General features: G+C 37.8%; 1 protein-coding gene across 1 annotated transcript in view; it reads right to left on the bottom strand.

The window, feature by feature from the left end:
- The window catches only part of Cbl (Cbl proto-oncogene), a 101,608-nt gene that overhangs the window by 30,210 nt on the left and 45,377 nt on the right, over window positions 1–26,021 (bottom strand). The window lies entirely within an intron of this gene.

Genomic DNA, 26,021 nt, shown 5'->3' with positions numbered 1-26,021 from the left:
TTATAGACATGGTGGTGCATGCTATCTTTAATGTTGCTATCATTCAGAATCAGACACAGAGGCTTTGGATACTCTTACACAGCAAACCAGCTATCCATTATTCTTGCTTATTTTCCCTGGTCCCAGCAATTTGTATTTATGTATCCAAAACTTTATTCTTATCACACAGGTAGACTTACTATAAAATTTCAAGTCATGATCAGTTATTGATGGCCTAAAAATCCTCTTTAATAATAACAGATTTTTTTTTTTAAATGTTATACTGGAGGGTCACCATCAGTGCTACCTTTGAGTCTTTCCGGGATAAAATGCAGCAAAAAATTAACTAACCCTAATTCCTTTGCAAACTGTTGCTAAAATTTTTCTAGTCAGTTTTTCAACAAATCACCTTCTTTGTCTTTTTCTCACTTGTACCAAGCTATTCACCACCCCCCCTTTTTTTTTGGTACTGGGGATTGAAATCAGTAGAACTTTCCCAATAAGCCACATTCCAGCCCTTTTTTATTTTGAGACAGGGTCTCACTAAGTTATTTAGGGTTTCCCTAAGTTGCTGGGGCTGGCCTCGAACTTGTGATTCTCCTGTTTCAGTTTCTTTTTTTTTAAATGTTAATTAATTTATTTTATATAAACAGGTCAAATTAATGTTAATTAATATATTTTATATAAACCAAATATACCCAAACAATAATAATTTAAACATGTAATCAATATTAAAACATTAATGAGATATTTTTCATTCTTTTTTCATACCATCTTTGACATCCTGTATAGCTGTTTCAGTTCCTTGATTACAGGTCTGTGACACTGTGCTCAGTAGGCTATTCCCTTTCTAGGTTCCTATTTTATTTCCAAAGGCACCCACCAAGCTGGTAAAAGTAATATTTTAGAAGATTTTCTAAAATAATTCAAGTGTAAGATCAAAATACATACATATATCCAATCCCTAGAACCCTTTAACTTTTTCCTCCTTACAACTCAAGCTCTTTTGAGTACTGTTAGAATTTCTATCATTTACCAAAGAGAAAACAAAAATAGACAAGATCAAGACTACATCATAGAGCTGGAGGTGTAGCTTGCCTATCATGTGTGAAGCCCAAGTTCTATACCTAGCACGGCTAAAAAAAAAAGAAAGAAAGAATACATCACAAATGGTATATGAAGCAGATAACTAGGTAGAAAACCTGCAAGCATAAACTACTCCCAGTGAATTTATGTTCAATTCTGCAACAGGACACTAAACTTCATAATCAGGGGCTTGGATTTCAACTATCTATACAACATTCTGCCAAATATTAATCCATTGGCTGGGGAGGTGGAGGCTGGAAGATCGCAAGTTCAAAGCCAGCCTCAGCAATTTAAAGGCAAGGAAGCTGGTATGTTTCACATGTCTTTAATCCTAGAGATTGGAAAGCTGAGCACCCCTAGGTACAATCCCCAGTATGGGGAAGACGGGTTGGAAGAGGAAAAAAAAAAATGCACAGAAGCTCATGATTCCTTAAGATGTGTAAAACTGAGAACTATGATGAGTAAAGAATAATGTAAACGTATAACAAAATAATGTATGAGATGTAGAATACATAGTTGGCCCTCCGTATCTGTGGGCTCCACACACAAGGATTCAACCAACTGAGGACCAAAACATTACAAAGAAAACTCACCTATTCAGTCAGCAGGGCCTTGGAGAGGGACAAACGACCCTGATGCATAGGTCATATGCACTATGGTTGTGTTTAGTGTCAGACTGCTCACCAGTGTTTAACAAAGCTAGACACTTAGACTACACCATGAGTTATACTTCAAGAGACACATTTCTTCATACTGCTTCCTGGAATCAATACTTATCTTTTTCTAGTACAAAGCTAAATGCATCAAATTATAAAACATGTTTCCATAATATTTCCTGAGATTCCAGGGCTTTTAATGTCTCCAGAATGTATTTTTCCATTTTCAATAAGACCAAAAAGTAGTATAAACTTGGGGCTTGGGTTGTGTCTCAGTGGTAGAGCTATGCCTAGCATGTGTGAGGCACTGGGTTCGATTCTCAGCACCACATATAAATAAATGAATAAAATAAAGATCCATCAACAACTTAAAAAGGTGACCATGACAAGGAGTGAGCAGGAAGAGGAGTTTATGAATGACCCTAGTGTGACAACAGACTACAAAGACCTGGAAAGAGTTGTAGTCTTTTCAGTACAATGTTACCTTGAAAACAGACCTGGATACTGGCAGAAATAATGCAGAAGATGCATTCTATAAAAGTTGAGTTCAGATTGAATGGAGAAAATAATGAAGAAAAGCAGAAAAGTGAAAATAGAAGGTACATTGGCTTTTCCCACTGGAGAGGACAACGAAGCAGAAACAGATGGAGGCAAGGATGCAAATTATCCTGAAGAAAAAAGTATCTGAAGAGAAGACTAAAAGTGATAAATATTGAGTGGTGTTACAACAGAGGAAGAAGTTAAAATTGCCTAAGAAGAGTATGTCTAAATAAATGGACTGCATTTTACCCATGAAGATACTTTCTAGTGGTGGGGAAATGGGGAAAGTAATCAACATAAAAAAAGCGCACATTTTTAGTATAATAAAATTATTTTATGGTTTTGGGGGAAAGGAAAAAAAGAAGGAAAGAAAGGTCAGTTGGATGGAAATCATATCTACTGAATATGTACGGGCTTTTCTGGTCATTAGTCCCTAAACAATACAGTATAACAACTATTTATGTTACATTTATACTGTTTCAGATATTCTGAATAATCCAGAGATGATCTTTATACAGTACACAGGAAGATGTACACAGGTTATATGCAAGTACTAAACCACTTTATATAAGGGACAAGCCCCCTAGATACCAAGGGACAACTGTACATTACACTTTTAGGTTACAGCAGAGCTCTGAAGAAAATAGTTTGAATCTTACTTCTTCATGGAGATAACTTTTCTTCGTTTGAAAATATTGTCCTCTCTTGCTTTTGTTCCTTTTTATCTTTTCTCCCCATCTTTTTTTTTTTTTTTTAAACCCAGGGCCTTGTGCATGCAAGGCAAGCATTCTACCAACTGAGCTATATCCCCAGTCCCTTTCCCTCCATCTTTCTAAGAGGTATTTCCCAAGAATTTGCTCTGTGCTGTTATCCATTATTTCTCCATGCACTTTCTTTTCTTCCTCTGCAGTATCAAAAGCTACTTTGCAAATAATTCTCAAATCTTGGGCCTTGGTAAATTTTTCCAACTATCTACCATACATACTTCCCCACCAGCATGCCAGCACCACACAACATGCTCAGAATTAAACTAATCTTCCTTCTCAAATCTGCTCTTCCTTCAGGTTTCCTATTCTGTATTTAATGGCAACATGTCTTTCTTCTGACAAATTCAAAATCTCAAGAGCTGCCTTGGCTTCTTGTATTTCCTTTGTACTCTATATCTGATTTATTTGTCAATTTGCTGACAACTGTGTTGTCAATCCTATCTTTGAATTATGTTATTATTCTAATATAAATTCCTTGTTACCCTTCACCTTCCATAATTTAAATTCCAGTCTCCAGTCTCTTCCTATGTTCTCAAATCTAACCATATGAACTGCCTTTTAAAAAAAAATTTTTATTTTAATTGTCAATGGACCTTTATTTTACTTATATGTAGTGCTGAGAATCAAACCTAGTGCCTCACACATGCTCAGCAAGCGCTCTACCACTGAGCCACAACCCCAGCCCCTGAACTGCCTTTTGAGGGAGGAAAAATTAATTTACAAAGTGCAAATGGGATAAAATCCAAACTCAGCTTGGATTTTAAGATTTTCCACTAACCTGAATCTAACCTTAATTTCTTAATTCTTCACTAGTATGTTCTAGCCCACAGAATATTTCACCATTTCTTAAACCTACCACCCTTCTTTGATTTCTCATGTCTCATCTATTTCTCTAGTCTGAAATAAGATCCAGCTTAACTGTCATTTCTTAAGAAGCCAGCTACATATGATTAAGCTGTATCACATGGGGCTGGGATTGTGGCTCAGTGGTAGAGCACTTGCCTAGCAAGTGTGAGGCACTGGGTTCGATTCTCAGCACCACATATAAATAAATGAATAAAACAAAGGTTCATCAACATCTAAAAATATTTTTTTAAAAAGCTGTATCATGGCAATTTCTCTGTATATTTCTTATGTCATCTAAATCCAATTTGTGATATAGTTTTCTGTGTTCACAAGCACTACATCCATTTCTGGATGCTGGCACTATTTCTAACTTTCACTATACCTTCAGGAAAACACCCAATTGTCTACTATGTGACAGGCTCTGGGGATGAATAAAGTAATGATCAAAACAAATACCAGGTTTCATGGCATTCATGATCTCATTAGAGAGTATCAGGGGTGGAAGAAAATTGTTTTGAGGAATGAAACAGTATGAGAAGAGAACAGAGCAGGTTGTTGTTCAGGGATGGTGGTCTTAGAGGCTTCTCAGAGTGTTGATGTTTAAGCTGAATCTGAAGAAAAGACAGGCAATAAATCTTGGAATAACTGGGCCTCAATGTATCTTTTCAAGTTAATTTTCCACTTAAAATCTACCAGACATCTAGTATTACTCTGGATCAGAGACAAAATATATATACCAAAATAATAATGGACTGAAAGCTTTTTTAAATCTGTGAAGTAAGCCTCAAAAAGGGAAAGTTATTGACCACAAAGATATAATGGCACCAGATACCTAAGAGCAGTTCAAAGTGCTGACTGAAATAGTTACTGAAAATCAATTTAAGACATTTCCTACTCTAGAATGCATCCCCCTTCCCCAAATAAAGCCAGCATACATTTCTTCAAACCACCAGAGATGTGCACTATAAGCACCACACTTCTTAAAAGGAAACAATAAATCTATAAAAGACTATGGGTCAGACCATTTTGTAACTGATCTAAGTTGCAATTGTGTTCAGTAACATTTAAGACCTTAGGCTTATGGTTCAGTGTCTACAGTGCATAGGGCAGAATTTAATCACCAGAATCTGTCTTAACAAGTGAACAGACCAATGAGGCATACAGATGTTAGACCTTGTTATGAGGTAAGCAACACTTTAATATTTTGTCAGCAATTACTTCAATTCATACAACATGTTTTTATAATTCTTCACAAAGCACAAGCACAACGATTAATTTATAAATGTCTGGAAGATAGAACTTTTCTTTCCTAAGTTCCAATAGCAACAAGTAGTACACGTTTTTCTGTATAAGACGTTTGAGAAAAGAGGTCATTCTGTACTACCTTTAAGTCTAAACACCCACATCTAAGCAACCACAACTTCTTTTCTACAACCTCCATCTTTTTTCCTCTCACAACTTCCCCCAAATCAACTGCTGATTCTACATGCATTATCAATTTTTTTTGAAGGTCAAGATTGGTGACAGGTTTGGGTTAGGGTTGTTAGCTCAGTGGTAGAGCACTTGCTTCACCATGTGAGGCACTGGGTTCAATCCTCAGCACTACATAAAACAAATAAATACAACAAAGGTATTCTGTCCATCTACAACTAAAAATAAATTTTAAAAAAGATGGTGACAGATTTTTTTCCTCCTATCACAAATCCTACTCTTAATACCAACACACTTTTTTTTTTAGAGAGAGAGAGAAAGAGAGAGAGAGAGAATTTTTAATATTTATTTTTTAGTTTTCAGCAGACACAACATCTTTGTTTGTATGTGGTGTTGAGGATCGAACCCGGGCCGAACGCATCCCAGGCGAGCGCGCTACTGCTTGAGCCATATCCCCAGCCCACCAACACACTTTTATACAGCAGGTCTAATGCAGTATCCCACTCTGTGTAAAACTTCAGCTAATAAGGAGCTAAGATTTATATGATGCCAATACACAAGTATACTAAAAAACAACTGGATAATAGCTTCTGTTTTAGCTTCAAAAGTAAAAATATAAATACAATTTGACAGGAACCACATCATTTAAAGCAAGAGAGAAGCTGAAAAGTAGCTTCTGTATGAATAAAGAGAGAAACAGAAAATCCCTCAAATGATTTCAACTAGTGCACCCACTACTTTATAAAATACTGAAAAAACTGTCATGTAACTCTTGACTATAAAGTGCTTTGCACAAAAACATAGAAAGGGGAAATGGAAAAAAGAACATACATGAGGAGATAAATTAGCCCCTTCTATTTAAAATGTGTTTATTATTTAACACTTAAGTACTGAGAGTAGTATCACCCATCTTTGTTGAGAATGTTTCATCCTTTGGAAGTACTGTAATGGTTTCAAGAAGAAAAAGATGGCTGATAAATGAATATTAAGAGATTGAAGCCCTCCAGAAAAAGTAGTAAGATGAAGTAATGAATCCAATGTTTTCATAGAGAAATTCTCCATCAAGGTTACATTTTTTTTGAAACTCCATTTGACAGCAATACATTTCCAACTGACATGTGTGGTCTATTTAGTCTTTCTCCTTTTTTTCTCCTTCCCCCTTCTTCGATATTGAGGATCACTCAGGGCCTTGCACATGCTAAGAAAGTAAGATACCAATGAGCTACACGGGAGTCCTTTTTATTTTGAGACAGAGCCTGGGCTGACCTCAAATTTCAATGTTGACCTCCTGAATAACTAGAATTGTCCAGCATCTGCTTATTCCTTTCTACAAAGCAGTGCCTGAATATATGTATGATAATAATTAAGAAATCTAGAGGACTAACATGTATTTGCTGATCTATGAACTTTTATTTCTTTGGCAATTTTTTAACCTCTTTGGGTCTCCTCTCTATTTGATATGATAAAAGGAAGTCAATTACTCTCAAAGATCTCATTCCACTTACCATCACCTAAATGTATCTTGGCAAGGAATAGGTGTTACACTGTAACCTCATTTAGGGAATATTAAAAAAAAAAAATCCCTAAAGTGGTATAATGTGTAATGTTTTGCAGCTTGTTAACCATTGTATTAAAACTGTTAAAAAACATTTTTTAAATTCTCCCATTGGAAAAGACATACCATTGGTCCTCAAATATTGTTAAAGTAGATTTATGCCTAAATTATTGGAGGGTTTCCCCCAATGTTTTGTTATGAAATTTTTCAGTTATACAGAAAAGTTGAAAAAAGTTTTTTATAGCCACTGTAAATATAATACTGATCTTTTTTTGGAAAGTAACTCTTTTTTTTTAAAGAGAGAAAGAACGAGAGAATTTTTTAATATTTTATTTTTATTTAGTTTTCGGTGGACACAACACCTTTATTTTATTTTTATGTGGTGCTGAGGATCAAACCCAGTACCCCGTGCATGCCAGGCGAGCGCGCTACAGCTTGAGCCACATCCCCAGCCCTATATACTGATCTTCAATTAACTAAAGTGCTACTTTTTAAAAGGAAAGTTATTTTTCTTTGAACTATGAATGTATGGCATAGCATTGATTTGGAAACTGGAAAATGAATCAAATTGAGTTTAATTTCATAAGAGAATTGAAAAAGAAAGACAGGAGAGCGAAAGCCAGTGCTAGCCTCTCATAACCAAGCACGACAAATATATTTTCTTCCTGCCTGTCTAGAAATTTAAGTGAATTTACGTCTTACTGAATTTAAATGAACAGTTAATTGCATGAACCCTACCAGGGGCCTGAAAAATAAATCTAACCTGTTAAACTAAAATACTATTTTGTACACTAGGGATATGCTAAATCCCAGAATGTGTGAAGTAGTTTACTTGAAGAATTTTAGATTCTAAAGAAATATTACAGAAACATCAAGAATTACTTCAGCCATTTCAAATCAGACTCACATGAAAATGGCTCAAAGATTCAAAGAAGTTTGATTTTTTTTTTTTAAGTTTTGGTGGAAATAACATCTTTATTTTTCATTTATGTGGTGCTGAGGATCGAACCCAGTGCCTCGTGCATGCTAGGCGAGCACTCTACCACTGAGCCACAACCCCAGCCCGAAGAAGTTTGATTTTTATATGAACTTTCCCTAACTGGAAATGGAACCACCATTTGACCCAGCTATCCTTCTCCTTGGTCTATACGCAAAGGACTTAAAAAACAGTATACTACAGGAACACAGCCACATCAATGTTTATAGAAGCACAATTCACAGTAGCTAAATTGTATAACCAACCTAAATGGCCTTCAGTAGACGAATGGATTTAAAATATGTGGTATATATACACAGTGGAATATTACTCAGCAATAAAAGAGAATAAAATCATGGCATTTGCAGATAAATGGATGGAGCTGGAGAATATAATGCTAAGTGAAGTTGGCCAATCCCAAAAAACCAAATGCAGAACGTTTTCTCTGATATAAGGAAGATGATTCATAGTGGGGTAGGGAGGGGGAGATGGGAGGAATAGATGAATTCTAGATAAGGCAAAGGGGTTGGAGCAGAAGGGAGGGGGCAAGGGGTTAGAAATAATGGTGGACATCATTATCCAAAGTACATGTATGAAAATACCAATGGTGTGAATATACTTTGTATACAACCAGAAATATGAAAAACTGTGCTCTATATGTGTAATATAATTGTAATGCATTCTGCTGTCATATATAATTAGAATTAAAAAATTTTAAAAACTTTCCTTTTAAAAGCAGTAACTTAGTTAACTGTAGATCAGTAATATAGTGGTTGTAAAATTCTTTCAACTTTTCCATGTAATTGAAAAATTTCATAACAAAACATTGGGGAAAACCCCCAGTGATTTAGACATAAATCTATTTTAACAATATTTGAGGACTATGATTCTACCTTTTCCAAGGGGAAAATTCCAAAAATGCTTTCAGTTTTAATATAGTAGTTAATAACAAACTGCAAAACATACTATTTTGGGGTTGTAAAGTATCACCAAAATAAGGTTACAATGTAACCTATTCCTTACCAAGACACATTTAGGTGATGGTAAATTAACTGTACTGCTGATGAAGGGCAAAGGGATCAATGCTTTGAAGTACTTCATTTCACTGAGACAACTGTTGCTCTTCTTGTTAAACTCCAAAAATCTTATACACAAATACTAGTTTCCTCCAAAGAATGCTGACTGAGAACATACTGAGATGACATTTATAACTCAGTAGCAGAATCCTCTCCTCATAGTAACCAGTTTTAAAAATAGATACAACGGAACTTCTTTCAACAGAGCTTCACAGGAAGTCAATGATGTGCTGTTTAACTCTGTATCTACTAAAATTGTCAAAAGAAAAACAAAAACTATCACCTAGGAAAGGTGCTTCAGCCAATATATCTAAAAATATTAAAGGCCCTTTATTACTAAATACAAATTAAGTGTATCTAACAGCATATTCATGGTCCTGTTTTTTGAGGTTCCTAAATTACATTGTAATGAATCACCTTTAATAATCTAGAGGATTCTGGGCTAATTGTTTACTGAGGCCTAATGTTAAGGGGACACTAATCTTCACCAAGGAAATAGGAAGGCATCAGCAGCCCACATGCGTCTCCACCAAATCAATCTTCTTTCTCCGTCTCTGTCTTGTTGTCTCTCTTTCTTTGTACTAGGGATTAAGGGATTGAACCCACGGGCACTTAACCACTGAGCCACATCCCCACACCTTTTTGAGACAGAGTCTCACTCAGTTGCTGAAGCTGGCTTTGAATCTGTGATCCTCCTGCATCAGAGACCCCACCTACCCACCCAAGCTACTGGGATTACAGGTGTGCGCCACCTCGCCCAGCCTAAATCAATCTTAAAACACACAAACTCCTTACTCCTACACAAATTCAAGCTGCTCAATCCATGAAAGCATTCATAAAATGGTTCATATTCACCTTTCTAAACACTACTTGTACTCCAGGCCCCATGCCTTTAGGGATATATGATTCTTTCCATATCATATAGCTTTAAGAACTTACAATGGGGTTGGGTTGTGGCTCAGTGGTAGAGTGCTTGCCTAGCATGTGTGAGGCATTGGGTTCAATTCTCGACACCACATTTAAATAAGTAAAAAATAAATAAAGGTCCATTGACAATTAAAAAATATTTTACAAAAAATATATAATGGGCACCTTACTAAACTAACATTACCTCTGTTTGGTTCTCAAAAGAATGTTTTCAAGCAGGAGTTACTAACCCAATCTTACAAATGAGAAACAAAGGCTCAGTGGCATTAAATAACCTGCCCAAGGTCACAGAACTAACAAGTGATAGAGCTGGTCATATTGAAGAGCCCAGGCATGTATTTCCTTTCCAATGAATCTGGTAACTAAAGGTAACTAAACCCTGCTTATTCTTCAAAGTTCTTCTCAAATGATATCCCCTTGGGGAGGAAAAGAAACAATTAACCAGTCAACATTAAACTATATATTCTCAGCTTCTGAGCAAATTTTTTTGGGAGGGAGGAGTGGTGGTGCTGGGGATTGAACCTTGCATGCAAGGCAAAACGCTCTACAAACTGAGCTATATCCCCAGCCCTATTCTCAGCTTCTGAACCCCCATAGCATCTTGTTTCTACTTTCATAGGCTCTGTCATGTTCTGTTTCATATTAGTTGTCTTATTCTCCCCATTTGGATGATAATCCCTAAAGGCAGAGGCAAGGAAAGTGTCTTCATATGCACTTTATCCTCTGTGGTGGTAAGCACATTGCCTTGCACATAACACACATTTAACAACTGAATTGGTTTCCTTTCTCAAATACTACCCATATATTATTGCAGTACATTTGTGAAAACTAAGAAACAGGGGCTGGGGTTGTGGCTCAGTGATATAGCACTTGCCTCACATGTTGTGGGGCACTGGGTTCGATCCTCAGCACCACATAAAAAAAACAAATAAATAAAATAAAGGTATTGTGTCCAACTACAACTAACAAAATATTTTTTAAAAAAACTAAGAAACAGCACATTTATTAGCAAGACCAATCTCCAGCACCAAAGTACAAAAAGTAAAGAAATCAACATTAGAGCCTGGCATGAAGGTATACTCCACCATGAGTCAGAGCCACTGGGGAGGCTGAGACAGGAGGATCCCAAGTTCAAAGCCAGCCTGTGGGCAACTTAGCAAGACCGTGCTCAAATAAAATAAAAAGATGTGGGGATATAGCTTAGTGGTAGAACACTCCTGGATCCAATCCCCAGTAACACCAAAACAAAACAAAACAAAAACAACAACAACAAAAAACAGCAACAACAACAACAAAACATTAGGCTAAAATCCCAGGCTTTATTCAGGTTTCACTTTCCCTTTGCATCCTTGTCTCTTCCAGGATCCAATCACGGATACCACATTACATTTACTCATCTTATCTCCTCATGATCTATAATAGTTTCTTAAGAGTCTTTCCTTATTTTTCATGATACTAAGAAGTATTTTGCAGAAGACTGATCCAGTATTTTGTAGAATGTCCTTTAATGTGCCAGACTGATGTTTTTTTCATGTTTTGACTGGGGTTATGAGTTTACAAAAAATATCACAGAGGTGAAGTGTCCTTCATCATTTCATATCATCACAACTTCATGTCACCATTGAAGATGTTACCTCAACCACTCGAGTAATGCTTGCCATGCTTCTCCACTGGCAATCGTTGCCAGAAAAGTTTCACATAAACATTCCTCACTTTAAACAGATCACTTACACGTATATTTTAACTTTTTTTTAATATATATATTTTTGACTACCAAGGATTGAACTCGGGGACTTGACCACTGAGCCACATCCCCACCCTATTTTGTATTTTATTTAGAGTTGCTTAAGGTCTCACTGAGTTGCTGAGGCTGGTTTTGAACTAGTGATCCTCCCCCACCTCTGCCTCCAGAGCTGCTGGGATTACAGGTGTGCGCCACCATGCCCGGCTTACACTTATATTTTAAATGATCAATGTGATAGAGTCTCAATAAAGCACACATTTGTAAGGCATATTTTAAGTTACTACTCTTGGGTTTTAGGTGTGGTTAGGAAATAACAAAAATAGCTCAAGAATAACTGTGAGCATTTAGCAACTGTTAATTAACTACATCAACCCATGATACTATGATACTATGGTGTATCCTAGTTCAAGAATATAGACTTCTCAATATTTCAACATACTTTCTGAATTTACTCAACTCAAATTCTAAGAGAACTACAATAAGTAATGTTACATACACTGGAGAATTTGTTCACAGCTAAAAGCATATTAACCCAGAGTACTGGCTACTGCTTATCTATACCAGTTCCTTAAAGAGATACATAAACATACTCTCAAACCCATCCCTAATAAATGACAAATGCCACTAAGTACCTTTCAGAAGGCTCATGGCATGAACCTAAAAATAAATAAGTACACAGACGAAACAAATTATACAGAGCATGAGATACCTCTAATAGAAAGTAACCAAATATATAAGAGTCTATCTAGTTAATCATTATTTAATTCCTAACTATACAAACATCAGACTATCTTTTTTTTTTGGGGGGGGGGCTACTGGGAATTGAATAACCAGGGCCAAGTGCTCTACCACTGTGCTACACCCTCAACTCATGAATTTTCATTTAAATACAGTTTTTCTAACAAATACAGAGTAGCTATTAATACTAAATTTGCTATTATCAAAAATTTGAGAAAGATGGGTTGGGGTTGGGGCTTAGCAGTAGATCACTTACCTCACACATTCGAGACCCTGGGTTCGATCCTCAACACCAATAAAAATAAATAAGTGAAATACTACAACTAAAAAATAAATATTTTTTAAAAATTTGGGAAAGAGTATATAATTTTTTTTTTAGAGAGGAGGGAGGGAGGGAGGGAGGGAGGGGGAGGGGGAGAGAGAGAGAGAGAGAGAGAGAGAGAGAATTTTTAATATTTATCTTTTAGTTCTCGGCGGATACAACATCTTTGTTGGTATGTGGTGCTGAGGATCGAACCCGGGCCGCACGCATGCCAGGCGGGCGTGCTACCGTTTGAGCCACATCCCCAGCCCCAAGAGTATATAATTTTTTATATCTTGTCTGGATCTGTTTGTGGGGATCAAAGCGAGAAAAATCTTCACCACTGCCATTTTTTCAACATATAGGAATGTGCCAATAGACTAAATAAATATATAATCAATATTTAAGTTTCTTGGACTTCAAAGAATGAATGGAATTTAAATAGACAGTATAGGAAAGAGATTCCAGGCAAAGGAAAGGCTCAGTAGCAAAGCTCTGAAATTGGCTAAATTGGCTGATATGGGGGCTGGGGTTGTAGCTCGGTGGTTAAGTGCTTGCCTTGAATGCCTGAGGCCCTGGGTTCAATCCTCAGCACCACATAAAAACAAAGATATTATGTCCATCTACAACTAAAAAAATAAATAAATAAATAAATAAATAAATAATTAGAATTTAAAAAAGACTGATATGGGTAACATGTGAAACTGAAACCATGGGAGGGTGAGAGATATCACAAATACAGTGGGGAGTCATTAAGGGTTTGGAACTGGGGAGTGACCTCTGATCTGTTTTAAGGCTGTAAATGAAAGCAGTATACAAGATGAATTAGTGGGGAAATTACAAAAGTAGAGAAATCAATTAGGACAGGACAGCCAAGAAATAAAGACAGTAAAATAAAATAAATTTGAGAAACAACACAAGAAGTAGAATCAATAATGTGACTGAGCCTGCACAATTGAAAGGAGGGTATTATCAATAACATTAAAAGCTAATACTTCTTTTTTTCCCCCCTCTGGGTTCTGGAGAAGTCAGTTCCTTATGTATGCTAATGTTTGTGCTTGTGCACGTTTTTATGTATGTCTGTATGAGGGACGGGAAGTGGGTTTTGGTAACAATTCTAATGGTTACTGGTTTAGTCTGGGTTTAAAAAAATTTTTGACTGGTTTATTTATAGCCAGAGTCTCCCTAGGTAGCCAAATGCTCTACCACTGAGCCACATCCCCAGCTAAAGCCCTTTTAAGAGCTTACTAGGTACCAGTACTTGACATGTTTTATTATTTAATTTTTACTTATAACTTATGAGATACATTGCACTAACTATCCCCATTTTATGGATGAGAAAACCTAGACAAAGAGAAGTTCAAGCCAAGTAACTCATGGTTATCACCAAATGTTGAGAGCCACAGCCAAAGGGGCCCCAGAAAACTTCCAGCTGCCAGCAAACTCCCAGCTGCCGGCTGATGATTGGCTCACAGTGGCCCCAGCAACATCTAGCTGATTGGCTCCTCTGTGGTGATGTTCATTGGGCTGTTTCCCTGCCCTTCAGACTGCCAGCTGATGATTGGCTCACAGCGGCCCCAGCAACATCTAGCTGATTGGCTCCTCTGCGGTCATGTTCATTGGGCTGTTTCCCTGCCCTTCAGACTACGGAACTGCTCATTGGGGGACTTCTTTGGCTCCGCCCACGCGACCTAGCCAATCGGCCTCAAGAGCAGGAGGATTGTGGGAGGTGGTTGTTGGTGTGTGGGAGAGGCTTCTGGAAGCCGGTGGTGGCAGTTGGGCTCTGAGGGTTTTTCCTGAGGAGCTGTTTTGTTTGGCGTTTATAGTTTTAAAAATAAAGTTTGTTTCTTTTGACAAGTGGCTCCTGAATTGTGCCCAGCCAGATTGCGGCATTTGGTGGCTCGCACGGGGAGCGACTGAGGGTAAGTAAACTGCTCGCCCCTGAGGGCAGGGCGAGAGGATGGGTAGCCATTCTAAGTTTACTCTTTTGTTTTGCTTCATTTTTGTTTTAAGTTGCCTGTCCCTGGAGATGAGTGAGACGGAAGAAAAACCGCTCACAACTGAGGAAAAACTATTTGCGTCTGAGGAACAGATAGGGAGAAAGGACGGATGCACATGTCAGGAGGATAGAAAGGCTATAATGAAATTTTGTTGTTCCATTTTTATTGGATTCTGTCTCGGTTTGGTTTGGTGTTATCTTGCTGGGTTGTATTATAGTAGAAATACGGGATCAGCAATTAGTAAAAAACAAACCGAAAGAGTGTTAAGTAAATTGTTAGACGAAGGAGGCATCTCAGTAAAATCAAGAATACTCAGGGCATACGTTGATACAATACAAAAATATAGCCCATGGCTTTTTAAGGAGGAGTTGTTAGATATATCACAATGGAACCATCATGGTGAAGATTTAAAAAGAATAGAAAAGTACAACCCAGGGACTCTGCCAGTTGGCACATTGACATTGTGGGCGAACGTATCTGGTTTGCTTAGTCCAAAGCCTTCAGATCAGACAAAGGTAGAGGAAGGAGAAGACATATTGATTCAAGTAAAAGAGGTCTCTCAAGTTAGTCAGAATGAGGAAAAGATTCAAGTACAAGAGAAGGTCTTTCAAGCTAGTGAGACAGAGGAAGGAAGTTTAGAGCAGAAAAAGCCATCAGGGGAAAAGTTACAACAGGAAACTGCTAATAACACCTTTCTATCAGAGAGCGAAAGTCTCCAACCAACAGCACCACCTCTACAGGAGACTGCTACTAATAGCATTCTATCACCAGAGGGCATAAGTGTCCAATCAACAGCACCACCTCCATATGCTAAGAGACTCCCAACCCCCGCAGTTGATAGTTGGGATCCTGAGACAGGATCTCAAGTATGCCCTGTATTTGAGGTAGGAGGGCAGCGAATTCACCAGGGTTTATTTTACAAAACAGTGAAGGAGCTAAAAGAGGCTGTAACAACCTATGGTCCTCAAGCACCCTTCACTGTAAGCTTGATAGAATCCATTACCAACTTAAACATGACGCCAGCAGATTGGGCTAATATGTGTAAAGCTGTGCTAACTGGAGGACAATACCTGTTATGGAAGGTTGCTAATGAGGAATTTTGCAAGGAGACAGCTATAGGAAATGCAGCAGCTGGTTATCCTCAGAGAAATCTAGATATGTTGTTAGGAAAGGGACCTTATGAGGATCGGCAGCAACAACTTGCATATGATCCTGGTGTATACGCACAAATTGCTATAGATGCACTTAAGGCATGGAAGACTTTACAAGGACATGGAGGTTTACAAGGTCAATTATCTAAGATAATACAAGGAGCTAATGAACCTTATGCTGAATTTGTAGATAGGCTTATTCAAACAGCTACCAGAGTTTTTGGGAATACAGAACAAGCAATGCCATTAATAAAACAACTGGCTTATGACCAAGCGAATCGTTGGTGCAGAGATATCATTAGACCATGGAAACAGGAAGATTTAAACAAATATATTAAATTGTGTAGAGACATTAATGAACAAGAGCAAGTCATGGCAGCTGCAGTAAAACAGGCTTTAGATGCCAGAGACATTAATGAACAAGGGCAAATTGTGGCAGCTGCAGTAAAACAGGCTTTAGATGCCAGAGACATTAATGAACAAGGGCAAATTGTGGCAGCTGCAGTAAAACAGGCTTTAGATGCCGGGCTAAGAACATGCTACAATTGTCAACAAGCAGGACATTTTAAAAGGAATTGCCCCATAGGAGGAGGGTTTAACAATACTAGGTATCAAAGGAATAGAATACCGGGTATTTGCCCACGATGCCGTAGAGGGAGACATTGGGCTAATGAATGCCGTTCTCAAACCACCATAGAGGGTACTCCATTATCAAAAAACGAACAAGGACAAGGTTTTTATCCACAATATCGTGGACAAAGGCATCGGGCTCCGTTGCCAAAAAACGGACAGGGGGCCCCAATGCTCCGGGGCCCCAAACCACAAATATACGGAGCTCTGGAGGAACCCAGCAACCCCATCAGGGTAGTGCCCAGGGCATCAGATCCCTCATCAGACAAACCAGAGGGAGCGCAGGGTTGGACATCTGCGCCTCTGCCAGAGCAGTACTAACTCCAGAGATGGGAGTTCAAATCATTCCCACAGGGGTGAAAGGACCTCTTCCCAAAGGAACAGTAGGCTTATTATTGGGACGCAGCTCTTCTACTCTAAAAGGACTTTTGATAAGTCCTGGGGTAATTGATCCCGATTATGAAGGTGAAATAAAAATTATAGCCAGTTCTCCAAAGGGTATATCAGTAATTTCACCAGGAGATAGAATAGCACAATTACTAATAATACCAAGCCTACATGATAAATTTTCCAGTCATGTTGTAGAAAGAGGTTCCAAGGGATTAGGCTCCACAGGTGTAGATTGGGCTATGCTTGGTGTAATTGTCTGGAGTCGGGGGTCTGTTTGTGTGTTTCCACAGGAAGAACAGCAGCCGATTTGGATTCCGGAGAGATTAACTAAAGTCCTGACCCAGTGATTGTCTGGAGTCGGGGGCCTGTTTTTGTGTTTCCACAGGGAGAACAGCAGCCGATTTGGATTCCAGAGAGATTAATTAAAGCAATTTCTACAGACCAAAAAGAAGATGATTTGGCTCAAATCCATAACAGCTGATATCCAAAACTCCAATTTGGCTATCCTTACATCTGCAACAGAACCAGGATGCTTTTTTCAATATCTATTTTATTCTATTTTGTTTTTTGAGCTCATATAGACCTAGGTTAATGTTTTGCTGATCAGTTCTATATATTTTTTTTTTTTTTTTACTATAGAGTTTTTAAACATTGCAATGGAGATTTCACCTGTAAAAAGTTATAAGGCCTTTACTATTATGTTATATGTTGTATGTATTATATTATGTGTGCACACTTGTGTTTTGTGTTATATGTTTGAATGTACATATGTCCATATATCATATATGATTGAGCGCTCATAAAAAAAAAAATGGATCCAAAATTTTTTTTTATTCACGTGATTTAAATGGTTTAATTTAAATTGGGTAAATAACTGTTAAGAAGGTTAACAGATCTGTTTGTTTACTTTCACCTATTCTTTTCATTATATTTAATAATTCTTTTCAAAATAATGTAAATTGTTAAGAAAATTGTTTTCTTTTAGTGCCTTCTAGAATGTTACACAATTATTAATATTAACCATTATTGCCAAAATTCCTATCTTCATCCCAGTGCCAGTGAAGATAATGTAAATTGTTAAGAAAATTGTTTTCTTTTAGTGCCTTCTGGAATGTTACACAATGTTTTCTTTAGCTATTATTGCCAGAATTTCTATCTTCATCCCAGTGCCAGTGAAGACAATGTAAATTGTTAAGAAAATTGTTTTCTTTTAGTACCTTCTAGAATGTTATATAATTTTTTCTTTAGCCATTATTGCCAGAATTCCTATCTTCATCCTTGTGCCGGTGAAGACAAAGATAAAACTAATCTACAATCTCTGCAATAGCCATCACTGAACCGCTTACAGAACTTGCCTAAACTATGTGTCACATGTATGCATTGTGAACTCACTTGTATGCATTGTGAACTATCTGTTGGTGCAGCGACTTGTGGTAGTGTTGGAGTATTTTTGCTGATGATGTCATCGGTGGTACAATTTTTCCAACAAGAGCTGTCAATTGGCTTGGTATATCTTCCTCTCTTCTGCTTGTCATGATCGTTCAGCTATTTGGGGGCCAACAGAGGTGAGGCAAAGAACCTCACCCCCCCGCTGGTACCTCTCCACAGGTGTGGCTGTATACTGGACCGGTAGTCAATGACGGGTAAGATCCAATTACAATGGTACCAACCTAAGACAGGAGGCTGACGCCCTGAGGTCAGCTCATCCGAAGACGGGTAAGGACCATATGTAGTATTGGACAACCTAAGGCAGGCACGGTCCCTAAGCCACATGCTTGTTGTTTAAACAGAGAGGGGGAGATGTTGAGAGCCACAGCCAAAGGGGCCCCAGAAAACTTCCAGCTGCCAGCAAACTCCCAGCTGCCGGCTGATGATTGGCTCACAGTGGCCCCAGCAACATCTAGCTGATTGGCTCCTCTGTGGTGATGTTCATTGGGCTGTTTCCCTGCCCTTCAGACTGCCAGCTGATGATTGGCTCACAGCGGCCCCAGCAACATCTAGCTGATTGGCTCCTCTGCGGTCATGTTCATTGGGCTGTTTCCCTGCCCTTCAGACTACGGAACTGCTCATTGGGGGACTTCTTTGGCTCCGCCCACGCGACCTAGCCAATCGGCCTCAAGAGCAGGAGGATTGTGGGAGGTGGTTGTTGGTGTGTGGGAGAGGCTTCTGGAAGCCGGTGGTGGCAGTTGGGCTCTGAGGGTTTTTCCTGAGGAGCTGTTTTGTTTGGCGTTTATAGTTTTAAAAATAAAGTTTGTTTCTTTTGACAAGTGGCTCCTGAATTGTGCCCAGCCAGATTGCGGCAACCAAACATTACACTAACTGAATAAGGGAACATCTAAGAGGGAGCTTGTTTGCTATAAAGAGGAGACATTGTGTGTTCAGACATGATGATGACGTGAGATATTTGAAAAATATTCGCAGGCAATGATAAGCAGGCAGCTTAGGAAAGAGGTCACAGATAGGGAAACAGATATCTGAATCGTGTAAGACTGTTGGCAACATTAGGGATGAAATGTTCCATCCGCTATTTCCTTGCACAAGACAAATTGAATCAGAAGTTTGCCTATTTGGGAGTAGAGCCAGGTAGGAGGGATAGAATCAGAAGCACAGGAAAGACAACTACTGACAGGCTTCTACTTCAAAGGTTAAGATAAATCCATGTGAGATGTATCTGGAACTATCAGATACCTGGTATCTGGTATCAATGATACCAATATGATTGTACCAAATGATAAATATCAATGTCTCAGATGAGCTACATTTATAAGAAAACTCTTTTTTTTAATATTCTTACCTAAGCAGAAATTAATGCTACCTCTGAATTAATCTTTGTTTTTCATTGACTTTTATACAGACTTGATCATTTCATAGAGTCTCAATTTTGGGGGTTCTAATATCTACCTAATAGTTATCTATTATACTTCTCACCAGGAAAACTTATATGGAACTTGCATATTAGAGCCGCCATGCAAAAGTAAACAGTATTTACTGTGTTCACTAAATTCAGGGAAATAAACACATACAAAATTGCCATATTGTCAATGAGGCACAGGTACATTCAATAAATGAGGAAATATAAGAATAAAATATATACATATAAATCTCACACACACACACACATACATATATATATAGAGAGAGAGAGCAGAAATTTAGGAAATTTAAAAGCTACATAAGAATACCAACTTAAATCATGATAAATCAGTAAAACTTCAAAATGTGTAATCACTTAAAATGAGACAACTATAAGTATAGATGGTGTTTTATTTTTATTTTTAAATACTTTTTAGTTGCCAATGGACCTTTCTCTCTCTCTCTCTCTCTCTCTCTCTCTCTCTCTCTCTCTCTCTCTCTCTCTCTTCTTTGCGATACTGAGAATCAAACCCAGAGCCTCACACATGCTAAGCAAGTGCTCTGCAACTGAGCTATAACCCCAGCCTAGATGGTGGTTTTTTTATTGTTTTGTTTTTGCAGTTGTGGATGGACAGCATGCCTTTATTTTATTTGTGTATTTTTTTTATGTGGTGCTGAGGATCAAACCCAGTGCCTCCCACATGGAAGGCAAGCACTCTGCCACTGAGCTACAGCCCCAGCCCTAGATGGTGTTTTAATAACAACATAGTGAACCCCATTCTAACAAGATTCATTAACTTATTCTTTCCACAAATTTTGAGAGCCTATTATGTAGCAAAGACTATTGTATGCTCTCTAGAGTATTGGGAATTGAACCCAGGGGTGCTCTGCCACTAAGATATCTCCCTAGCCCTATCTATCTATCTATCTATCTATCTATCTATCTATCTATCTATCTTTTTATTTTTACAATTTTGAGTCAAGGTCTTACTTAGTTTCCCAGCCTGGCCTAGAACTTTCAATCCTCCTGCCTCAAACTCCCAGTAGTGAGATTACAGGTATGTAAGTACCACCATACTCGGCTACTACTCACAGATGTATAAATAAATGGAAAACAGTCTAAAACCCTGAATAACCAGGTGGTGTATGCCTGTTGTCCCAACTACTTGTTAGGATGAGATAGAAGGATCCTTTGAGGCTAAGAGATCATAGGGAAACCCAAGCTATAAATAATAAATATTTTTTAAAGCCCAGAGTAATCCAGTAACTATTAAATAGAGTTATTACCAACACCCACTCCCCATCCCTAATACAGACACAATCATATATAAATGTATACACAAGCACAAACATTAGACAGTGACAGTATTACCAAAGAATTTTTGTTAAATTACTCTCTGCAAAAGGTAATTTTATCTTCTATAAATTGTTCACAAATACAGAAATAATAATATATTTCTATAATAAGACAAAATGTGAAAAAATTGTTATCTTTTCTTACAAATATAGATTAAAATGATTATAAATAGAATCCATTGAAATAGTAAAATATGCCAGGTGCCACCTGTAATCCCAGCAGCTCAGGAGGCTGAGGCAGGAGGATTATAAATTCAAAGCCAGCCTCAGCAAAAGTGAGGCAGTAAGCATCTCATGGAGACCTTGTCTTTAAATAAAATACAAAATAAAGTCAGGGATGTGGCTCAGTGGTAGAGTGTCCCTTAGTTCAATCCCCAGTACACACACAAAAAAAGTTAAAAAATAATAAAATTATATATACATAATATATAACTATAAACTATGATTTATCCAAGTACAGTTTTTTTGTTTTGTTTTTGCAAGGCTAGGTACTGAATTAAGGGCCTCACACAAGCTACCACTGAACTACACTCCCTGTTCTCCAAGGATAGTATTTACAAGCCCATTAACACAATTCACTGCAATAATGGAAAACATATGCTTATCTTATTATGCCAATAACTTTCTGTCTCCATCTTACTCCGGTTTTCACCTAAGAGCAACGCACCCATCATCTCACTTCGGATTTCCTAACTGACTGACTGGTCTTATTCTTTCTGAGTTGCTTGGCAATGAGTTAACTAGAACCTCGAGCTCTTCTCTACCTCTGGCAGGAATTTCTCCTCAACATCTTGCCAAGGCCTCCCCACAGACTCTTAAGTACAGGTCGCTGATTCTCAGCAACTCCTGCAAACAACTGGTACCCAAACCCAAACCTTTATCTGACTTATTAGATTCAACCCCATAATGTGGAGTATGCAGGGGGGTGAGGCAGAAAAAGCAGAGTCCATTCCCCAAGTTCAGTTTCATGCTATATCTAGCTGTGCCCCAATCCAAGCATTCTTCTCCACAGGACAACATAATAGGAGATTGCAGACCTGCTCATCCTTCTGCCCCTGTATTCCAGTATAAACGATGCACTGGTGCTCACTTGGAGTCTACTGAAAACAAGTTCTCAAAAAACACTTGCAGAGGGCTGAGGTTGTGGCTCAGTGTTAGAGCCTTGCACGTGTGAGACCCTGGGTTCGATCCTCAGCACCACATACAAATAAATATGTGAAATAAAGGGGAAAAAAAAAGAAATTTCCTTACATAAAGGACTTTTTAGAGCATATATGTATAATCATAGCTACTTGGGAGACTGAGGCAAGAGGATTGGAAGGTCAAGGCCAGCAACTTAGCTAGACCCTACCTAAAGAAAGAGTTGGTAGTATACTTAGTGGTACAGTTCTTGCCTAACATGCCCAAGGTCATGGGTTTAATGCCCAGTACTCTTAAAATAAGACTAAAAAGTAAATTAACAGGGGCTGGGACTATAGCTCCAATGGCAGAGAACTTGCCTAGTATGTGTGAGGTGCTTGGTTCAATCCTTATCACCGCATAAAAATAAACAAATACAAGCATGCTGTCAATCTACAACTACAAAACAATTTTTTTTAAAGTTAAAAAAATAATAAAATAGTAAATTAAAGAGGCTGGGGATGTAGCTCAGCAGTACAGCACTTGCCTAACATGCACAAGGTCCTGGGTTCAAACTCCAGCAACACACACACACACACACACAGTAAATTAAGACATTTATTTTTAAAAATTATAGTTAAATATATATCCCAAAATTTACTATTTTAACCATTTTAAGTGTATAATTCAGTGCACATAGTTTTTTTCTTTTAATATTTTTCTCCTTTTCATGCCCTTTTTTTTTAATGGGGGGGGGGAGAATTGAATTGGGACATTTTATCACTGATCTGCGTCCCCAGGCGTTTTTTTAATTTTTTTTTTTTTTTAAAGAGAGAGTGAGAGAGGAGAGAGAGAATTTTTTTTTTTTTTAATATTTATTTTTTAGTTCTCGGCGGACACAACATCTTTGTTGGTATGTGGTGCTGAGGATCGAACCCGGGTCGCACGCATGCCAGGCGAGCCACATCCCCAGCCCCGTTTTTTTTAAATTTTGAGGCAGAGTTTCACTGTAAGTTGCTTAGGGCTTTGCTAAAATGCGGAGACTGGCCTTGAACTTTCGATCCTGCCCCAGCCTCCAGAGTTGATGGGATTTCAGGCATGTGCCCACCACACCCAGCTTTTCCATGACTATCATCAATGAGAACACTCTTCTAAAATTTCTTTTTATCAAATACCTATGTCCTGCTTTCTGTAAACCAAGGATTATATTAAGGGCTCTCTAAATATTAATTTATGGGGGAGGGCTTGAATGTAAAAGCTCAGTGGCAGAGCACTTGCCTAGCATGTGTAAGGCCATGGATTAAATCAATACTCAGTAATGAAAAAACAAAAACAAAAAAATCTTCTTAGAGCTAAGGGTATAGTTCAGTGGTAAAGTGCTTGCCTAGCATGCACAAGAGGTCCTGGGTTTGATCCCCAGTATCTCATAAAAACTAAAATAATAATTTAAAAAATATTATTAACATTTACTATAACCTAACAATCCTACAAGTACACTTGGTTTTGATTTTGAACCTGGTGGCACTCTTATCACTGAGCTACAACCTTAGCCCTTCTATTTTTTATTTTGAGACAGGGTCTTTCTAAATTTCTCAGGTTAGCCTTGAACTTGTAATCTTTCTGTTTCAGTCTACCAATTAGCTGGGATCACAGGCATGTACTGTAAACGATGTTTTGATATATATTTGCATTGTGGAATTATCAAACTATGAGAACATTTTAAAATGAGAAATTTGAGTTTAAAAGAAGTACCTTGTTTAAGGTTGTAGATAATAAATGGCAAAGGAGTTAAATCTGGGCAAAACAACTCCACAGTCACGGACTTGACCTAATTTTCAATACCACATATTTTCTGACATTTTAAGTGTGCCACTGAGTAAAAAAATAATTGGGAAACAGTGTTTTGAAACAGTACCTTAACCATTTAGGTTTTGCAAGGAACATAATCTATAAAACTTTGATATTGAGATTAAAAAACAAAATAGAGGCCGTGCGCCACTGTGCATGCCTGTAATCCCAGTGGCTCAGGAGGCTGAGGCAGGAGGATTATAGGGTTCAAAGCCAGCCCCAACAACTTAATGAGGCACAAAGCAACTCAGTGAGACTCTTTCTCTAAATGAAAATATAAAAGGGGCTGGAGATGTGGCTCAGTGGTTAAGTGCCCGAGTTCAATCCCCAGTACCCCCCCCAAAAAGATAATATTTTAGTCATACATAGGTCTAAAGAAATATGCGCCAAGGTTCATTTCAACAAAACTTAGGTCACTATTAACAGAAACAACAAGGGAAGAATTTTTCTTTACAAATGACTTTTGAATCAAGTTAAATTAGCAGAACAGGAGAAAAGGGATCACTATTATCTAGTCCAACTTTACAGAGAAAATAAAATACTAATTGGAGAAAAATACCATAAAAATGAGAATACCGGTTAAGAAACAGTAAATCTCAACACTTAAACACGAATTTCAACCATCTACATACATTTTATTAGATACTAAGCTGGATGAGTGTTTTGCACGTAAAAGGAGTAGGGAAAAGGTTTAAAGAGAAGAAAGAAAAATGCTAAGAAAAGCTTTTTATTCCATTCCGTAAACAAATTTAATTCCCTGAATTTAAGCTTGCTGAAGAAATTTCAAGTTTGATACACAGAAAAACCAAAGTAAAAAAATTAGTTGCCAGGACTGAAGTTCTCAAGCTACTAACATTTTCATACTACTAGTTATCACTAGCAGGCATTTGCTGGCTTTGTATACAACAGGCTGGCAAGAAAAACATTCTTCCATTCTTGTAGCCAGCTTTGGAGCTTGTTCTTTAAGATGTTCTCATTTAAATGCTGTTGTAGACCTCACAAGCCTTATGGATTTAGACCAAATCTTAGTTGGCACTATTAGAACAAAGTGATTAGAACAAGCTTTTGCACATTCTACTTGATATTCACTGCCTATTTCTCTATAATGCTCTGGTTTTACAAAAGTTATCACTGAATCTTCCAGAGCAGGTGTAGGACAATGTCTTTACATTAATTTTTTAAGAAACATTTTTTAGTTTTAGTTGGATACAATACCTTATTTGTTTATCTTTATGTGGTGCTGAGGATCAAACCCAGGGCCTTGCACGTGCTAGGCAAGCACTCTACCACTGAGCCACAACCCCAGACCTACATTCCATTTTTTAATCTGCATAATCAAGCCTATGTCTTCACCAGAAATATTTTGAGTAGAATTTCCTTGTTATATGAATACATGATCCTTTGGTAAATCACATTACTGTTTTGTATTCAAAATACACACCTATTAAAACATGTTTTAACTTCTCTCACATTGTGCAGTTTAACATTTGATGTGATGCTTGAAGTGTGGCCTCCCAGGGATCATTTTTATAATAGGGAATGAAATAAAGTCCTTGGCATTCAAACAAACAAAATATAATTGGTAATACATATTTTGGAGACTAGCTTTAAAAACAAAAGGCTCTGGCACTTAACTAGCTAAGTGGATATGGGGGACATTCTAACTCTCTCAGCCTCAGTTTCCACATCTATAAAGTAAAAACTATTGTCCTTGCATATAGACAAAGGCCATCTTGTTTTGCTGAACAGAATAAGCAATGCCTGACTCACAGAAAGTGTTCAACTGGTGTATGCAGTAAGATTAAGAGTAAACACTAGATTGAGTTTGGGATTTTTCCCCACTGGGAATTAAACCAAGGTCCTCACCCATGCTAGACAAGTGCTCTACCACTGAGCTACACCCCAGTCCTCTTTATTTTGAGACAGGGTCTAGCTAAATTGCCCAAGATGGCCTCAAATTTATAATCTCCTGCCTCAGATTCCTGAGCAGCTGGGATTACAAGTGTACCCATCCATACCTTGCTAGATAGAGTTTTGAATGTATCACTCACA

The sequence above is a fragment of the Urocitellus parryii genome, chromosome 4, assembly GCF_045843805.1.
Source record: "Urocitellus parryii isolate mUroPar1 chromosome 4, mUroPar1.hap1, whole genome shotgun sequence".
Classification (NCBI taxonomy): Eukaryota; Metazoa; Chordata; class Mammalia; order Rodentia; family Sciuridae; genus Urocitellus; species Urocitellus parryii.
This window is presented reverse-complemented; position numbering and strand designations above follow the sequence as displayed.